The 14,737-nt window shown below is 38.4% G+C and overlaps 1 protein-coding gene across 4 annotated transcripts in view; it reads left to right on the top strand.

Annotated features, from left to right (window-relative positions):
• Positions 1-14,737, top strand: part of sema6a (sema domain, transmembrane domain (TM), and cytoplasmic domain, (semaphorin) 6A) — a 242,861-nt gene that overhangs the window by 205,715 nt on the left and 22,409 nt on the right. The window lies entirely within an intron of this gene.

The raw sequence follows: 14,737 nt of genomic DNA on the forward strand, positions 1-14,737 counted from the left end.
ATTTACTCTATTAGCGTTACTCCAAAATAATATTACTCAAGTAAAAGTAATCATCCACAAAATTAAGTAAAAAAGTATGCCATGAAAATGATACTCAAGTAATGACTAATTGCTTACAATGTCTGATCTTTTTTTTTTTTTTTTTTTTTTTAAACAATGTATTTTTTTTCCTCACGTCATCTATATAAACTGGTTTTATTATACTGTACTATAACCTATTAAATGACCATTATTAGGCCAGAAGTTTAACAGAAATAATAGAATTCTAACTAGGAAAATCTTAAGAAAATAAACATCACCCGTCCATAGAGCATGAGTGCCCTCTAGTGGAGAAAACATGTTTCCTACCATGAAATTAAAACGATCATATCTCTGGTTTACCATGGTATATCGGTGCCAAATAAATATACATACTTTCGATTAACGTTACACAGTTATGTCTTAATTCATTTTTTACAGTTCTTTAAAGAAATCAAGTGATTGAACAGGCCAGTGTAATCATAGGACTTCCGACCTCAACCTCAAGTGTAATCATAGGACTTCCGACCTCAAGCTTGTGTTTGATCATGTGACCGAATTCCTAACGTCTGATTGGAATGAGGTAGTCCTGTGATTATTGTTATGATGTCTCATTGATGAAACTGGTAGAGTCACTGTGGGCATCTCTGTCAGAAATAAAGTAAAATCTAATATGTAGAATAAAGAGGAATATTCTATCAAATCTAGTGTAACCCAAAGTAAGAGTAGCATTTCGTATATTTACTCAAGTATAATTAAAATGTATGACATTGTCAAACTACTCATATGAATATATTTTCTAAAAAAAAATTACAAAAGCAAATGTAACGGAGTAAATATCGTATTACTACCCACCTCGGCTACTAGACTACCAGTCATTATAAGCATGAACACTCCTGACCTGTAAGACACAAGACACACAAGAAACATTTGTCCTTGCGAGCATCATCACATTATTCACTAACTTAAAACTATATTGAAATATAGTAGTACATACATTATTTATTATTCACATATTTTTCGAGCAGTAACTGTAGGATGTCAGCTGGAAGCAGCAGGCAGGTAGATCTGCACACAAAAAGGGACAGCATGCATTCAACCAGCATCACATTGTTGTTACCTGAGCAAGTCTATCACTGGAGCTGTACCTCAAAGAGTCACACACATAATTGTTTTAAATAGTAGAAATTAGACTTATACTGTATAGTGTTGGGTTTATTGTGGGATGCTCCAGTAAAGCATGCTCAGGTAATGATGCAAAGGCCTCACATTTCCAAACAAGCTTCCTGCTATTTTATGTTTCCAGTATGATTTATTTTTGATTCTCATTTGATATTGCACTGTGTTTTATTCCAGCTCTTGAATATTTTCTTGTTCTGTAAGACTCGGCTGCAGTGTTGTTTTATGCTTTGCTTTTTGCTGTATGTGAGCAATTTGCGAGATGTTTGCATGGCTTCAAGTCACATCTTTTTTGTTGCTTTTCATTTCTCAGCTATTTAAATGTATTTGACTTTTTCCAGCTTTGATGGTATTACGCACAGTTTTGCCTCAGTGCAGCTTAGCGCGTCTCAGCATGGCAAATTGAGCACCACAGTCAACAGCGTTCATTTCCCGCCCGGCCCATCCTGTCTTCTCTTCCTTCCTGTCGCCCTTCAGCCAACAACTGTACTGTGAAAAACTTGCGCCAACTCTACAAAAACACCAGTTGAAGCGAGAAAGCAAACTTTTCAGTGTGCCTGAAAACAGATATCTCCCATGGGAGAAATAGGAGTCTCACTTGAAAAACTTGCACAATTACATAAGATCTGTTACCAAAGCTTCATGGTGATACTCTGGTTACAGTAACATTGTCAGATAATGTGTATAGCTTTTTAAAAAAAAAAGTCTTTTTCACGTGCATGCCTATAGACATTGAAATAATCCAACTCCAAACAGAAATGCTCGTGCCAGGAACTAAATCCCCAACCTCAGATGATTCACAGAATACTTTAATATTTTAGTAAGTTTTTAATTGACTTTGCTCAATTTCCTTCTGGATCAATAAACTACCTAGTTGCAGTGAAAAAATAAGTATTTAAAGACCCTGCTATTTTGCAAGTTCTCCCACTTAGAAATCATGGAGGGACCTGAAATTTTCGTTGTAGGTGCATGTCCACTGTGAGAGAGATAATCTAAAAAGAAAAATCCAGAAATTACAATGTATGATTTTTTTTTCAACAATTTATTTGCATGATACAGCTGCAAATAAGTATCTGAACACCTGAGAAAACGAATGTTAATATTTGGTACAGTAGTCTTTGTTTGCAAATAGAGAGGTCAAACGTTGACTGTAGTTTTTCACCAGGTTTGCAGACATTTCAGGAGGGATATTGGCCCACCCATCAGACAGTTTTCTGGGCTAACATTTCAGGCGGGATCTTGGCCCACCCACCAGACAGTTTTCTGAGATGTCGCTGAGAAACACGGAGTTTGAGCTCCCTCCAAAGGTTTTCTATTGGGTTTAGGTCTGGAGACTAGCTAGGCCATGCGACAACCTTGTTATGCTTGTTACAGAGCCACTCCTTGTTTTTTTTCTCGCTGTGTGCTTTCGGTCATTGTCATGGTGGAAGACCCAGGCACGACCCATCTTCAATGCTCTGATTGAAGGAAGGAGGTTGCTCCCCAAAATATCACAATTCAGGGCCCCAGTCATCCTCTCTTTAATACAGTGCAATCGTCCTGTCCCATGCGCAGGAAAACACCCCCAATGCATGATGATACCACCCCTATGCTTTACAGTAGGGATGGTGTTCTTGGGATAGTACTCATCATTCTTCTTCCTTCAAACACACTTAATAGAATTATGACCAAAATGTTCTATTTTACTCTCATCTGACCACAAAACTTGCTCCCATGACTCCTCTGCATCATTCAAATGGTCATTGGCAAACTTAAGACGGGTCTTGACATGAGCTGGTTTAGGCAGGGGAACCTTCCGTGCCATGCATGATTTCAAACAATCACTTCTTCGTGTCTTACCAACAGTAACCTTGGAAACCGTGGTCCCAGCTCTATTCAGGTCATTGACCAACTCCTGTCGTATAGTTCTGGGCTGATTTCTCACCTTTCTTAGGATCATTGACACCCAACGAGGTGACATCTGACATGGGGCTCCACTCTGATTGAGATTTACCGTCATGTTTAGCTTCTTCTATTTTCTAATGATTTCTCTAACAGATCTTTTTTCACCAAGCTTGGCAATTGCTTTGTAACCCTTTCCAGCCTTGGGGAGGTGAACAGTTTTGTCTCTGGTGTCTTTGGACCCCTCTTTGGTCTTGACTATGTTACAAGTTTGAGTCTTACTGATTGTATGGGGCGGACAGGTGTCTTTATGCTGCTATCAACCTTTAAACAAGTGCATCTGATTCAGGATAATACATGGAGTGGAGGTGGACTTTTATAGGGCGGACTAACGGGTCTTTCAGGGTCAGAATTCTAGCTGATAGACAGGTGTTCAAATACTTATTTGCAGCTGTATCACACAAATAAATTGTTAAAAAAAAATCATGCATTATGATTTCTGGATTTTTCTTTTTAGATTATCTCTCTCACAGTGGACATGCACGTACGATGAAAATTTCAGACTCCTCCATGATTTCTGGATTTTTCTTTTTAGATTATCTCTCTCACAGTGGACATGCACGTACGATGAAAATTTCAGACTCCTCCATGATTTTTAAGTTAGAGAACTTGCAAAAGAGCGGGGAGTTCAAATACTATTTTGAACACCCTTTTGTTTATTATAATCACAATTGTAATAAATCCTGTTAGATAATGCCAATTCGGCAGTCCTTTTTTTTTTCTCTTCCCGCTGGTCCTCAAGCTCAATCTAATGTTTACATTTGCCCTAGAATATTCTACTCTGATATCTATGTGTTAAATACTAGACATTACGGTTTTCCTGCCATCAAAATTTAAATCATATTTTACACAGAAACTGCTTAAGTTTAATGTTTCTCCGAGTACTTCAATCGTCCATTCCAAAAGCATGGCTAGATAGGTTCATTGATGATTTTAAATTGTCTCAAGACATGAATGTACTAGTAAATGACCATTTTGTCAATTTGTGCCCTGCAAGGGCCTGATTCTACCAGGATTTGCCTTCCATCCCAAAAAAGTCAGGTCTTCTAGCCCTTCCACCACACACCAAGAACTTTAGTAAAAAAGAATGGACTGATCAATTACAAGTGTCCCTAATGTTGTGGCTTATGAGCATATAATGATCTCGATGGTAAAAAAAAGTTTTAGAGTCAAATGTATCAGCTCCTATCGTGAGCCATTCTCGAGATAATTTGGCGCTTTGAAAGAAATTAATCCCCCAAATCTTTTTTCCATTTGCGGCGGAGACGTTGCAGGATCTTATCTCCTAATGAATATTATTATTAGGCCAAAGCCGCCACAGTAATTAAAGAGGCAGCGCAAAACGAGGCGCATTAACGAGCCGGCGGCGTCTTTATCTGCCGCTTCAGTCGAGGGCCTATATCTGTTTCGAGGTGGCTTTTTTTTCTTCTTCTCACAGTACATTTGGGCCTCGTCTGTTTGTCTGTCTGTCTGCCATAAGACGCTCATATGACCCTCTCGCTTCAAACCACACCATCTTCCTCCGAACACCTCGCCATCTCCTGCCACTGTGACCCCTCCCGACATCCCACAGGGATGGCATGTTCCAAGGCTCTACCTTTTTACAAGTAATTCTGCAAACAATTTATGGATAACCCCCATACCACAACCACCACCTTACCCTGAATCCCGCCCCCTCCCCATTCATTCCTGCTCCTTTCCTGGTCGACTGTCTCCTCTCCAACAAGACACATATCTCTTCCCTCGTCTAAATGAATCCCCCCCTTTGGCTCTCTTCCTTTTCTGCCTTCTCTTTTCCTGTCAGCTCCTCCTCGCCCCTACCATCCACCTTCCTCAGCCCGACCTGTAGCCGCCGTTGTGTTGCTCCAATTTATGGCTTCATTACAGCGACTATCCACGGGAGACGGACGGGGGGGAGGAAGGCAGCTAGACGACAGGGGCAGGAGACATGGGAAATAAGAGAGTGAAGGAAAAGCAACGTGCATGATAAGGATTTATTTAACAGAGAAGGACAATCACGCAGAAGTGAGGCAAAAGAAAAATGACAGCCGAGAGGTAATATAAACAAAAGAAAATCAAAAAATGAGAAGCTAGAAGAATAAATTGAGGTCAGGAAACAAAAATATGTCTGTAAGACAAACAACAAAAGGTTTAATATTAAGTCATAATAATATTCAAAGACCATAGTTATCCACTGCAGTTTGAAAATATGTCATTTCTGTGACATAGGCCTATATGACTTTTTGTTGCTTATGTTTATCTCATGTACAGTATGAGTAACAATACTTAGGATGTCAACGTAAACCAATAATTGTCTTACTTGCGTCATTGTGACAAAATGCTCTCCTCACTAACACCTAATTCTTACAGGATTTGTATTGCCTGTTGACTTTTTGTGATTTGCAATAATTGTAGTAGATGCCACAGAACCTTGTCCCATGCAAATGTGACATGTACTGTATGTACAGTATATATATATATATTTTTAATGCCACAAATTAACTAATACAGTGGTACCTCAGGATTCTTAAATTAATTTGTTCGGGAGTGGCTTTCTTGCCATGTTATTTATTTATTTATTTATTTATTTATTTATTTATTTATTTATTTATTTTTAACAGTATAATGAATTGCGTTTTACATGTAAATTGCCTAATTCGTTTTAATCTTTACTAGTGTTGCACCGATACCATTTTTTGGCCCCAATACCGATACCGATACCTGGCTGTGCAGTATCGGCCGATACCATACCGATACCACCCCGTTTATATATATATATATATATATATATATATATATATATATATATATATATATATATATATATATATATATATATATATATATATATTCCCCCCCCCACCCCCACCCCCCAAAGAGCTACATAATTGGATGTGAAATCATTGCTATCAAGGCTTTGTCAGGCTGTTGCTTACCTTTGCAAAATAGGAAAAGACTAGTACAAAGTATAATACTAGCCCAACAGTAAGAAAGTAAAAATAAATTCATAATAATAAACTCTGAATGAACTGAGTAAACTTTTTTAAACCTCTCAAAGGCCAAACAGTGCAACTTTCATGAAATTATTGTCACATTCTGCTGCTGTTTTGTTGCTGGGCTGTTAGTGGGGGCGTTCCTGACGTTGCACCTGAATCCAATGCAGGCTCATCAACGCAGCATTTAAGCACGGGTGATCTCAGAGAAGGCTGCAGAGATATTTGCCTTGCTGATCGCCATTTGACATCTCGCACTATAGTCTCGCTACATTTGCTTGTTACGCCCCTGCATTGGGTTTTTTCTGGTAGTGTGCTGCACTCGTTTGTAACCTCTACCCTGTGCAGGGATTTAAGTGTTTTTATTTTGGCTTTTTGGCTCGCTGCCTATAGTCTTAGTTAACCTTCGAGTTTGTAGTATTGAGCTCCATCGACCTGCTGTCACGGACTCCTTTTGTTATTTCTACTATCCCGCGATCGCGTGTTATTTTTAGTTTGCCATCATTAAACCCTTATACGTATCCCCCGCTTGTTGTCCGCTTCGAGGTCCAACCTTGTCTCCGCATTTGCGGACGCTAACAATTATAAGTAATAATAATTGACCACAGCATCCCGTCTCCCTATTAGCCTCCCTTTTTCGTGATGGGGGGAGTCCCTTATTTCTATTTTTGAAAGGTGGCAACCCTACTTTGGAAACAGTTCCCAAATTACTGCAGCATTTCTTTAAAGACAAAGTAAAGTTGACGTAGTGAACTTACCAGAGATTGTTGCACCGGTCCTGTGCCCTTCCTCTGGATAGCAGTCCTGCTCTTGCAGGCTCAAACTCGTTGTGTTCGTTCACGTTTCGTCTTCAAATATTTTATCAGGTTCGAGGTATTGAATCTGGCCGATTTAACTCAACATCTCGAAACTTTCAGGCTGCAAATCTTGCATGCAGCCATTGATTTTAATCGACGGGATTTGTATTTTGAAATATTTCCCGACCGTCGCCATTTCTCCTGGTTTATTTTTCCTTAATATGAAAAAGCGCCCTTGTCATTGGTCGGTAGTGGCTATTGGCCCGTTCTCATTGGTCTGGAGCTGGCCAATAGCGATCGCTGCTCGGTGTTCACGTGTCATCACACAACACAGAGACAGAGTGTAGTGAGCGCCAGGAGGAAAAAAAAGGCTGCGGTCAAATGTTATAATAATGGACCGGTAAATGGTATCGGCGCCGTCTTTGTTGGTACTCGTCGATACCGATACCACCATTTCGGCCCGGATCGGCGCCCCCTGCTGATACTAGTATCGGTATCGGTGCATCTTTAATCTTTACTAAAACACCACATTCAATTTGCGGTCATGTCGTCTGTTGGGCTATCTTTATTTGTAATGCTTTGTCGCCCCCATAGCGGCGGGTCAATGTAATTAGTTTTTTAGGTTGCAGCTTATTCTACAGATGTTATCACATGACTACTTCAGCTCATAACAAACATGGAGTGCTAAAAGACTAACTAACTAACTAACTAACTAACTTCGGCAGCCGTTGCATGCTATTTCATCTCACTGTTTGTGCCTTGATAAAGCTTTGCTTGTAAGTTATATTCTTCTTTTGTTTCGTATACTGTACATGAGCATTGTGTAGTACATTGGAGTGTGTATATTTTATTTGTTTACACCGATAGTCAAACATAGTTATATTACTGCATTGCCGCGAGCGGATTTTATCGATTACAGTATATATTATTTTTCACATGATGAATATTTTTTGTAAGATGAAGTGAAAAAGTTTTTTGTAAAATTGATTTTTCATGTACTTAAGCTTTCGTTTCTCGAGGTACCACTGTATATTGTGTCAAACGCTGACGTCCAGTGATGATACTAGTTCTTTGCAAATCTGCATTTCAATTTTTATTGCTCCGAGCAAATTTTGAATAGATTTTTTTTTTTTTTTTTTTTTGTCCGGGGGCAAATTATAACTCATTAACCTGGCAAACCAGATTGATTGTCCATTATATCCGCTACAAATATATTACACATATGAATCTGGAGAAGATCCAATAAAGACCTGTTTAATGGGCTGAACCTTCAAAAAAAAATATACGGCTGCTTATTGGGACAAGACTCTTGTTGTCTGCTGCTGACTGGACAATGGCTCTTCTCTTCAAAAACACTTTTAGTGATCTCAGAAATACCTCTTAAGTGGATTTCTGACCAAATCTCAGAAATCTACAAGAACTGCTTTGCGTCCGCCATAGTTTTCAAGCAGATAAATTCTTCCTGGTCATGTCTGCTGCTCCTGCATCTTATCCCTGATTGGCTCGAACATCAGATGACCAGGAAAGTGGTTGGACAGTTGACGTTGGCAAGACGGTACTGTATAATGAGTCAATTAATCAGGAAGTACTGTTTTGCTTGCAAAGCTAATAGCCCGTCCCAATATCAGACTTCGTGGAAACCCTCCACAGCACACCGTGGTCAGCCAAAAAGATCCAACAAGCTCCGCTTGATGGCCGTAATGTCAGGGAAATAGGCAAAGTTACAGACTTTGCTTTTCCCATGTGAACACACAGGGGTTGGGCGACAAATGGCAAATTACTTAAGGTCCACAGGTAATACTAATCCTGTGCGAGTCCGTTTTATAGCACAGTCAATCAAAAGACAGTTGTCCTTTTAACATGAGTTATTCCGTGACAACACTGTTGTTTTCAAGATTACTAACGGCATCCAGTGAGCTGATTTGCAGAGCAACATAAGAATACTATATGTCATCAAGCAGCACAAAAAAGGAATGTTAAGTTTCTGTTGTACATATGCAGTACTTGTTTTCATTTGATTGTTTATGTTGTTTATGTAATTGTTCTGGCCTAGAAGGATGTTTTCATAGGAATATCAAATACATTTTTGACATTACGAGGTACGAATGAGCTAGTTTGCACAGCTGCATAAGAATACATTGTCATGCTTAGGCACGATATGGTCTTACTTTCTGAGACATAATCACTGTGAACAAAAAATATGAGTTTACGCTATCATGGTACAGTTTATTAGCATTTATTAGAGATTGACTATATCACCAGGTAAGAATTGGTCAAACAGGACAAACTGTTGTCTTTTTTTATGAATTTATTGTATAATTGCATTGAATTCCAACTTACATTTTTGGGTTTCATGGCCACTTTATGGATAGAACACCGTTGTGAACCAAGGACCCACAGTACAAAGTATTGACGTTAATTGGAGGGTGCCTGGTGGAGCACACAATGGTTCTCTCCAACCAATGCATTCTCGTTTGCTCCAGAACCACAATACCTCCTATACATGAATGACTACTTCTCTGTGCAGGAATCATTTTAGAAATCTAATCAGAAGGGCAAAGAAAAATGTGTTTCTCTTGGCAACTGACGAATCCAGCTTGATTTGATGTGATTAGAACATTTTTTCACATTTTCTTCAGGGCTTCAGAAAATACTAGGAATTCGCCCTGGTTGGAGTTGCAATTTCTTGTGCTTGATTGCTGAAGAGCTAATGCGGAATGGAAATGCTGGTTAATTTGTCAAAGTTTTGGAAACATTGAATGTGAAACTTTAAAAAAGTATGGATTATGAATTGTGGGATAGCATTGAATTTGGAATATGTATGCATTTTTCTGGGGAAAGTATTCTACTTGAGAATAAATAAAATCTTCAAAGAGTGGCAACTTTTCGTAATGCTGAACATTTTGAAGTTGTAATTATATTGAAGCGGTTGATAAATATCTTCATCAATGTTCAGGATATTTCCCTTGAAAAATGTGGAAGTAAGATTTATTATTCAACGTATGAATGATTTAATGGGTTAACACATTTTTAAATACTAGTATATTGACGGAAACATACAGTATCTCAAACTGGCCTTCAGCCTTGCTTACACAGTATACTGTATGTAATCAGGCAATATACCATACTGCTAATACTGCTTTGCCTTTTCTGAATGCTAAAGACAATCATTAAAACATCAGGACTTGACATTAAATGCAGCCTGCTGACAGCTGTTGGCGAGAGTGTAACCTTGCTCACATTCTGTTGCGATGTCTTATTTAGCTTTCACTTATGCGGGATCTTGAAGGTTAGCAGCCAGTAATAACCCTCTGAATGCTGGCAGACTTCCTTACACTGTTTTGAACATCAGAAAACCATTAATTAGTGGGATAATCTTTAATTTACTAACAAAACATCAATATTTGACTCGAGTTACATTTCAAGTATATTTTCAAAACCGCCAAATGCTTTCGAAGAGCACATAAAATATCAGGGTTAAATATAGAGTTTCTTAAATTTACTTGAGTCTTGTCGTAAATTATTCAATGAAAGGTGAAAAATATAGAGCAATATTAGCAGAGACGTCCACTATGACCAAAAGATCCAAATTTCGAACCATCCATCGCTACTGCTTGTGTGGGAATTCCGGGCGTAGCATTGAAATAATTTCTCGGGATGTCCCCGATCAGATCACATAATCGGAAATCAGGCCAGATCGTGTCATTTTGAGAAGATCGGAATCGGGTGAAAAAAAAAATTTTAAACAAATTTTAAGGGCTACAAAGCATCAAAATAAGAAGGATATCTTCCAAAGAAACAAAAAACAGAACAAAAAAAGATCGTTTTAAAAGATCCTAATCGGGTGAAATAGATCAGGTTTTTCATGGCTACTAAAAAAATGTATGTTTTACAATGATTTAACACATAAGTAAATTGTCGAGGTATCGGATCGGCAGATCATCATAAGATTCCTGTTTAAGCACTTCAAATGAAACAAACTGCAGTGAAAATACAACCTTTTTGGCTGAGGTAATAAACGTCTTTACGAAAATAAAAAATAAAAAGTTAATGTTTAAAAAGGAAAATAACTGAAACAGAAATCCCTTACCTGCCTTTTTCATTTGAAAGAGTTTTGCTCGAACAGGAGGAGCTTTTTGTTTCGGTTTATGACATGTCATGATGATGGCGAATGTGGACAGATGTCGAGCAATGAGTAGTTTGAGCCTTTATTTGTGGAAGTAACAAAAGCATGCAAAATCAACTATGATATTAATGACAAAGTCCACACCTGCAAGAAATACTTCAAACCCGAAGATATAGAAATATATAAGTATAGGTATGTGTAAATTTGCATGCACTGGCATGAGCAAACGCGGAAGGGATTAACTGTCCACAAACATGCAGGGAAAACTTTTTTTTAAAAATTAACGAACAATGAAGTAATTCAAAGTGCATAAACATGCAAAGGAATTCCCCATAATTTGTCTCGTTTTTTAAAATTTTTGTCATTTGTTAACTTGATGTGGCGGGCTGTTAGTTTGAAGTGTGCCGACATTTTAGTTCAACGAAACCCCTTGTTTTTGATTTTGAAAAAAAAAATGGACATGATCATTGTAGGTAGAACGTGCATATTATTATTTTATTTTGAGGTTTTAGAGACTCAATTAATTGCCATGCCACAAATATGTAAACAAGCGAATGTCACTTTTTTTGCTCGTGACTGCCACCTTAAGAGTAACTGCAGCCTGTGTTAATAATAATGTTGTTTTTTTAATCACTTTTCAGATACAAAAAACAATTAAAGGTGACAGTTATCGGGTTAGCTGGCTCTTCCAATGAGGTGTGCCTTATTTTTTAAAGGGATTTGCAAACCTAAATACAAATTACTTATAAGCGCTGTTTTAATGTGATATAATGCTGAACATTTTGCATCAATAACACTGCCAACTGAAAACAACAGGTGTGGCTGGTCCACCAGTATTTTAGAGATCTAAATTAGTGGGTTATCAGTGTAGTTATGACAACAACATAAGTGGCCAATCTTCTTTAACAAAGTACTGTGCTCTTATAACGGGTTTGAAATTGCACCGTAATTTTCATTAATGATCCATATTTTACGCTTTTCTGTGAGCATTGCCAAGGCACTCACAGTCGGTTTGTTTTTCAAAATGAAAAAAACAATACAAAAAACATTGCACTGAAGAGACACAATTAAAATCTTCATCTTCTAATTGGGATGCTCTGCTATACAGCAGCACATTAACCTGTGCACTTCTGTACATGCTTTGTGTTGTTTAAAATGATAACACTTCTACTCTATTATAGTTTGTCTCTGTATTTGACTGTTGCAAGCAAGCAGTCACAACAAGTTTATTTGGAGATATCTTAAAAACAACAACAATCCCCCACCCTTCCTTTTTTTTGTCTACTATGTCAATGCCACATATGTCTAGTTGGGGTATGCATTCAAGTGTGCATTTGCCGCACAGATGCCATAAAACAAATGTGTTACATATAGCAGTCTTCAATGGTAAAATTCAATATCAGAAGAGGGCTAAAGCTTGCGTTAATTGCAGAAGCGTGAGCAAAACCTACAATTTATAATAACGAGCAGGGAACATTTGCCAGCATGAAATGAACAATTAGCTAATCAGTGGAGGAAATTGCTGCCTGCGTCAACGAAGGAAATGTGTAACGTCGGGATAACGTCAAGTGCTCTGTTTCTACTCTGAGTCACCAATTGTTCACCTGCTGCGCCACACACCCAGACATGAGACTCTGAGCCTAAGACCATGAATAATATGCCCTTCATATCAACTGGCCAAGATTGAAGTGTATTAATGAAATCAAAGGCAATGGTGGAGGTATAGCAGTGGTTCTCAACTCATTGTTGTAATCCTGTGACTCGCATTTTTCTATTTTCACCGAGTCACGACCAGTGTTGTCAGTAACGCAATCTGATTACTTTGTTCAGTAACGAGAAATCTAACGTGTTCACAGAAAAATGCTTGAAACGTTTCCAGTACGTGTTTTCATGGTAACCGCTCTAACTACTTCCTGTTTTGGTCTGGAGTCACACTCGCTAAGTGTTTTGGGATCGAGAAAGGCGTGAGCCAGGTTCCCAGTGCAGTGGCACATTCGAGCCGTGTGTTGAGATGCGCGAGGGAATGTTGATATGTGTACATCCATGAATGAACGTGAGTACTTTTCCCTCATTCTCGAGAGTATCAGCGATAGTTTGGACCCCATACATGTGCAACCGTTTCGTAGCTTTCATTACAACGATGGACACTCATCGCTCCAAGTTGGCAAGCATTGTTTACATGATATTCGTGTTGCACATTTACGCAGTGAGGTGACGTGCTCGTTTTGCATCTATGGGATGTGTTGTAAGTCCGATTGAGTGTAAAGTGCTTAGTTGCCACCACATTTTCTGGCCAAATTGACCGCGTGTGTGTACGCCGTACTTCCGGGTTGTGCGCGCGCATCCCTGCCCGCCCCCACCTTTGTGTTTATTGCACAGTGCAATTTATGTGTATTGTTGATTATTGTGAAGTCAATTTGCATTGTTTTATATTGGCACTGATATGCTGTTAACCCTAAATCTTAACCCGAAGTTCAGATTTTTTTACATTAGGCTTAATCTTCGAGTTAGCGTGGGTTTAATTAGTCGATGGAGTTGATTTCAACAAATTCAATGCAGTTTGTCAGTAATTTGTTAGTTACAGGGCTCCGGAGTGGCTAAGCTACCGCGAGTCAATATTGGTTGAAATTTGTCAGTTATTTGTTAGGTACAGGGCTCCGGAGTGGCTAAGGTAGCGCGAGTCAATATTGGTTGAAATCAACTCCAATGACTAATTAAACCTCTGCTAACTCGAAGATTAAGCCTTATGCCAAAAATTCTGATCTCTCACTTTAAATTCAATTATTAGGAAGTAAATTCCATGCGATGACATTTGTCTGTTGTCATTCTTATGTTGAGGGGGCAAAGGGAAAAAATTGGTAAAAAGTAACTGATAAATTACTTTTAAAGTAACTTAGTTACTTTGATAACGAAGTAATCAGTAAAGTAACTAAATTAGTTTTTTGAGGCATAATCAGTAATAATTAATTAAATTACTTTTTCAAGTAATCTGTGACAACACTGGGCGCGACGGCTTTTACAGAACAATAATAAAATTTTGTTTAAAATTTCACTTTGAAAACATGCACTGTAAGCATCTATTTTTCCCAAATACAGCATGTATATGATTTTCTTCTATTAACAATTCATTTAGATTTTTATGAAATGCGACCTATGCCTCATAAGTACGGTATGTTATCTGACGTGTACATCATCAAAAGGAAACCAAGGTCATGTACCTCATGTCGTTTTCTGTGCATGAGTGTTTTAGAAGCCCCACGTCCACCCCTGGCTTGGCTGTGCTTCGGCCATTGAAACAATTAAAATAATAGTTTGACATTAAAGGCACAATGCAGAATTTTTTGTTTTAGTTCAAAATGCTTTTGTACTCAATGCATGCTCTACCAATACCCTGATGAGTACACAGAGCCCTGCTATCTTAAATGAAACAGCCCCCCAAAAAGCCCTTTTTCTTCCCTTAGAGATCTCGGCTCAAACACTCTGACCAAACACATGCCTGGAGCAGCACTGTTTCACCAAGCCTCTGCCAAGTCTTCGCTTTGCAAAAACACTTTTCCAACCCACTTAAGACTTGCTACTTAAGGTAAACAATCACGTTTGCGTTTTTGGTGCTGATTTGATGGGCCAAACGCTCATTGCTTTATGTTCATGCTTGTACAAGCAAATGCGCTATGCATGAGTTT

Source organism: Corythoichthys intestinalis, chromosome 3, assembly GCF_030265065.1.
Source record: "Corythoichthys intestinalis isolate RoL2023-P3 chromosome 3, ASM3026506v1, whole genome shotgun sequence".
NCBI lineage: Eukaryota > Metazoa > Chordata > Actinopteri > Syngnathiformes > Syngnathidae > Corythoichthys > Corythoichthys intestinalis.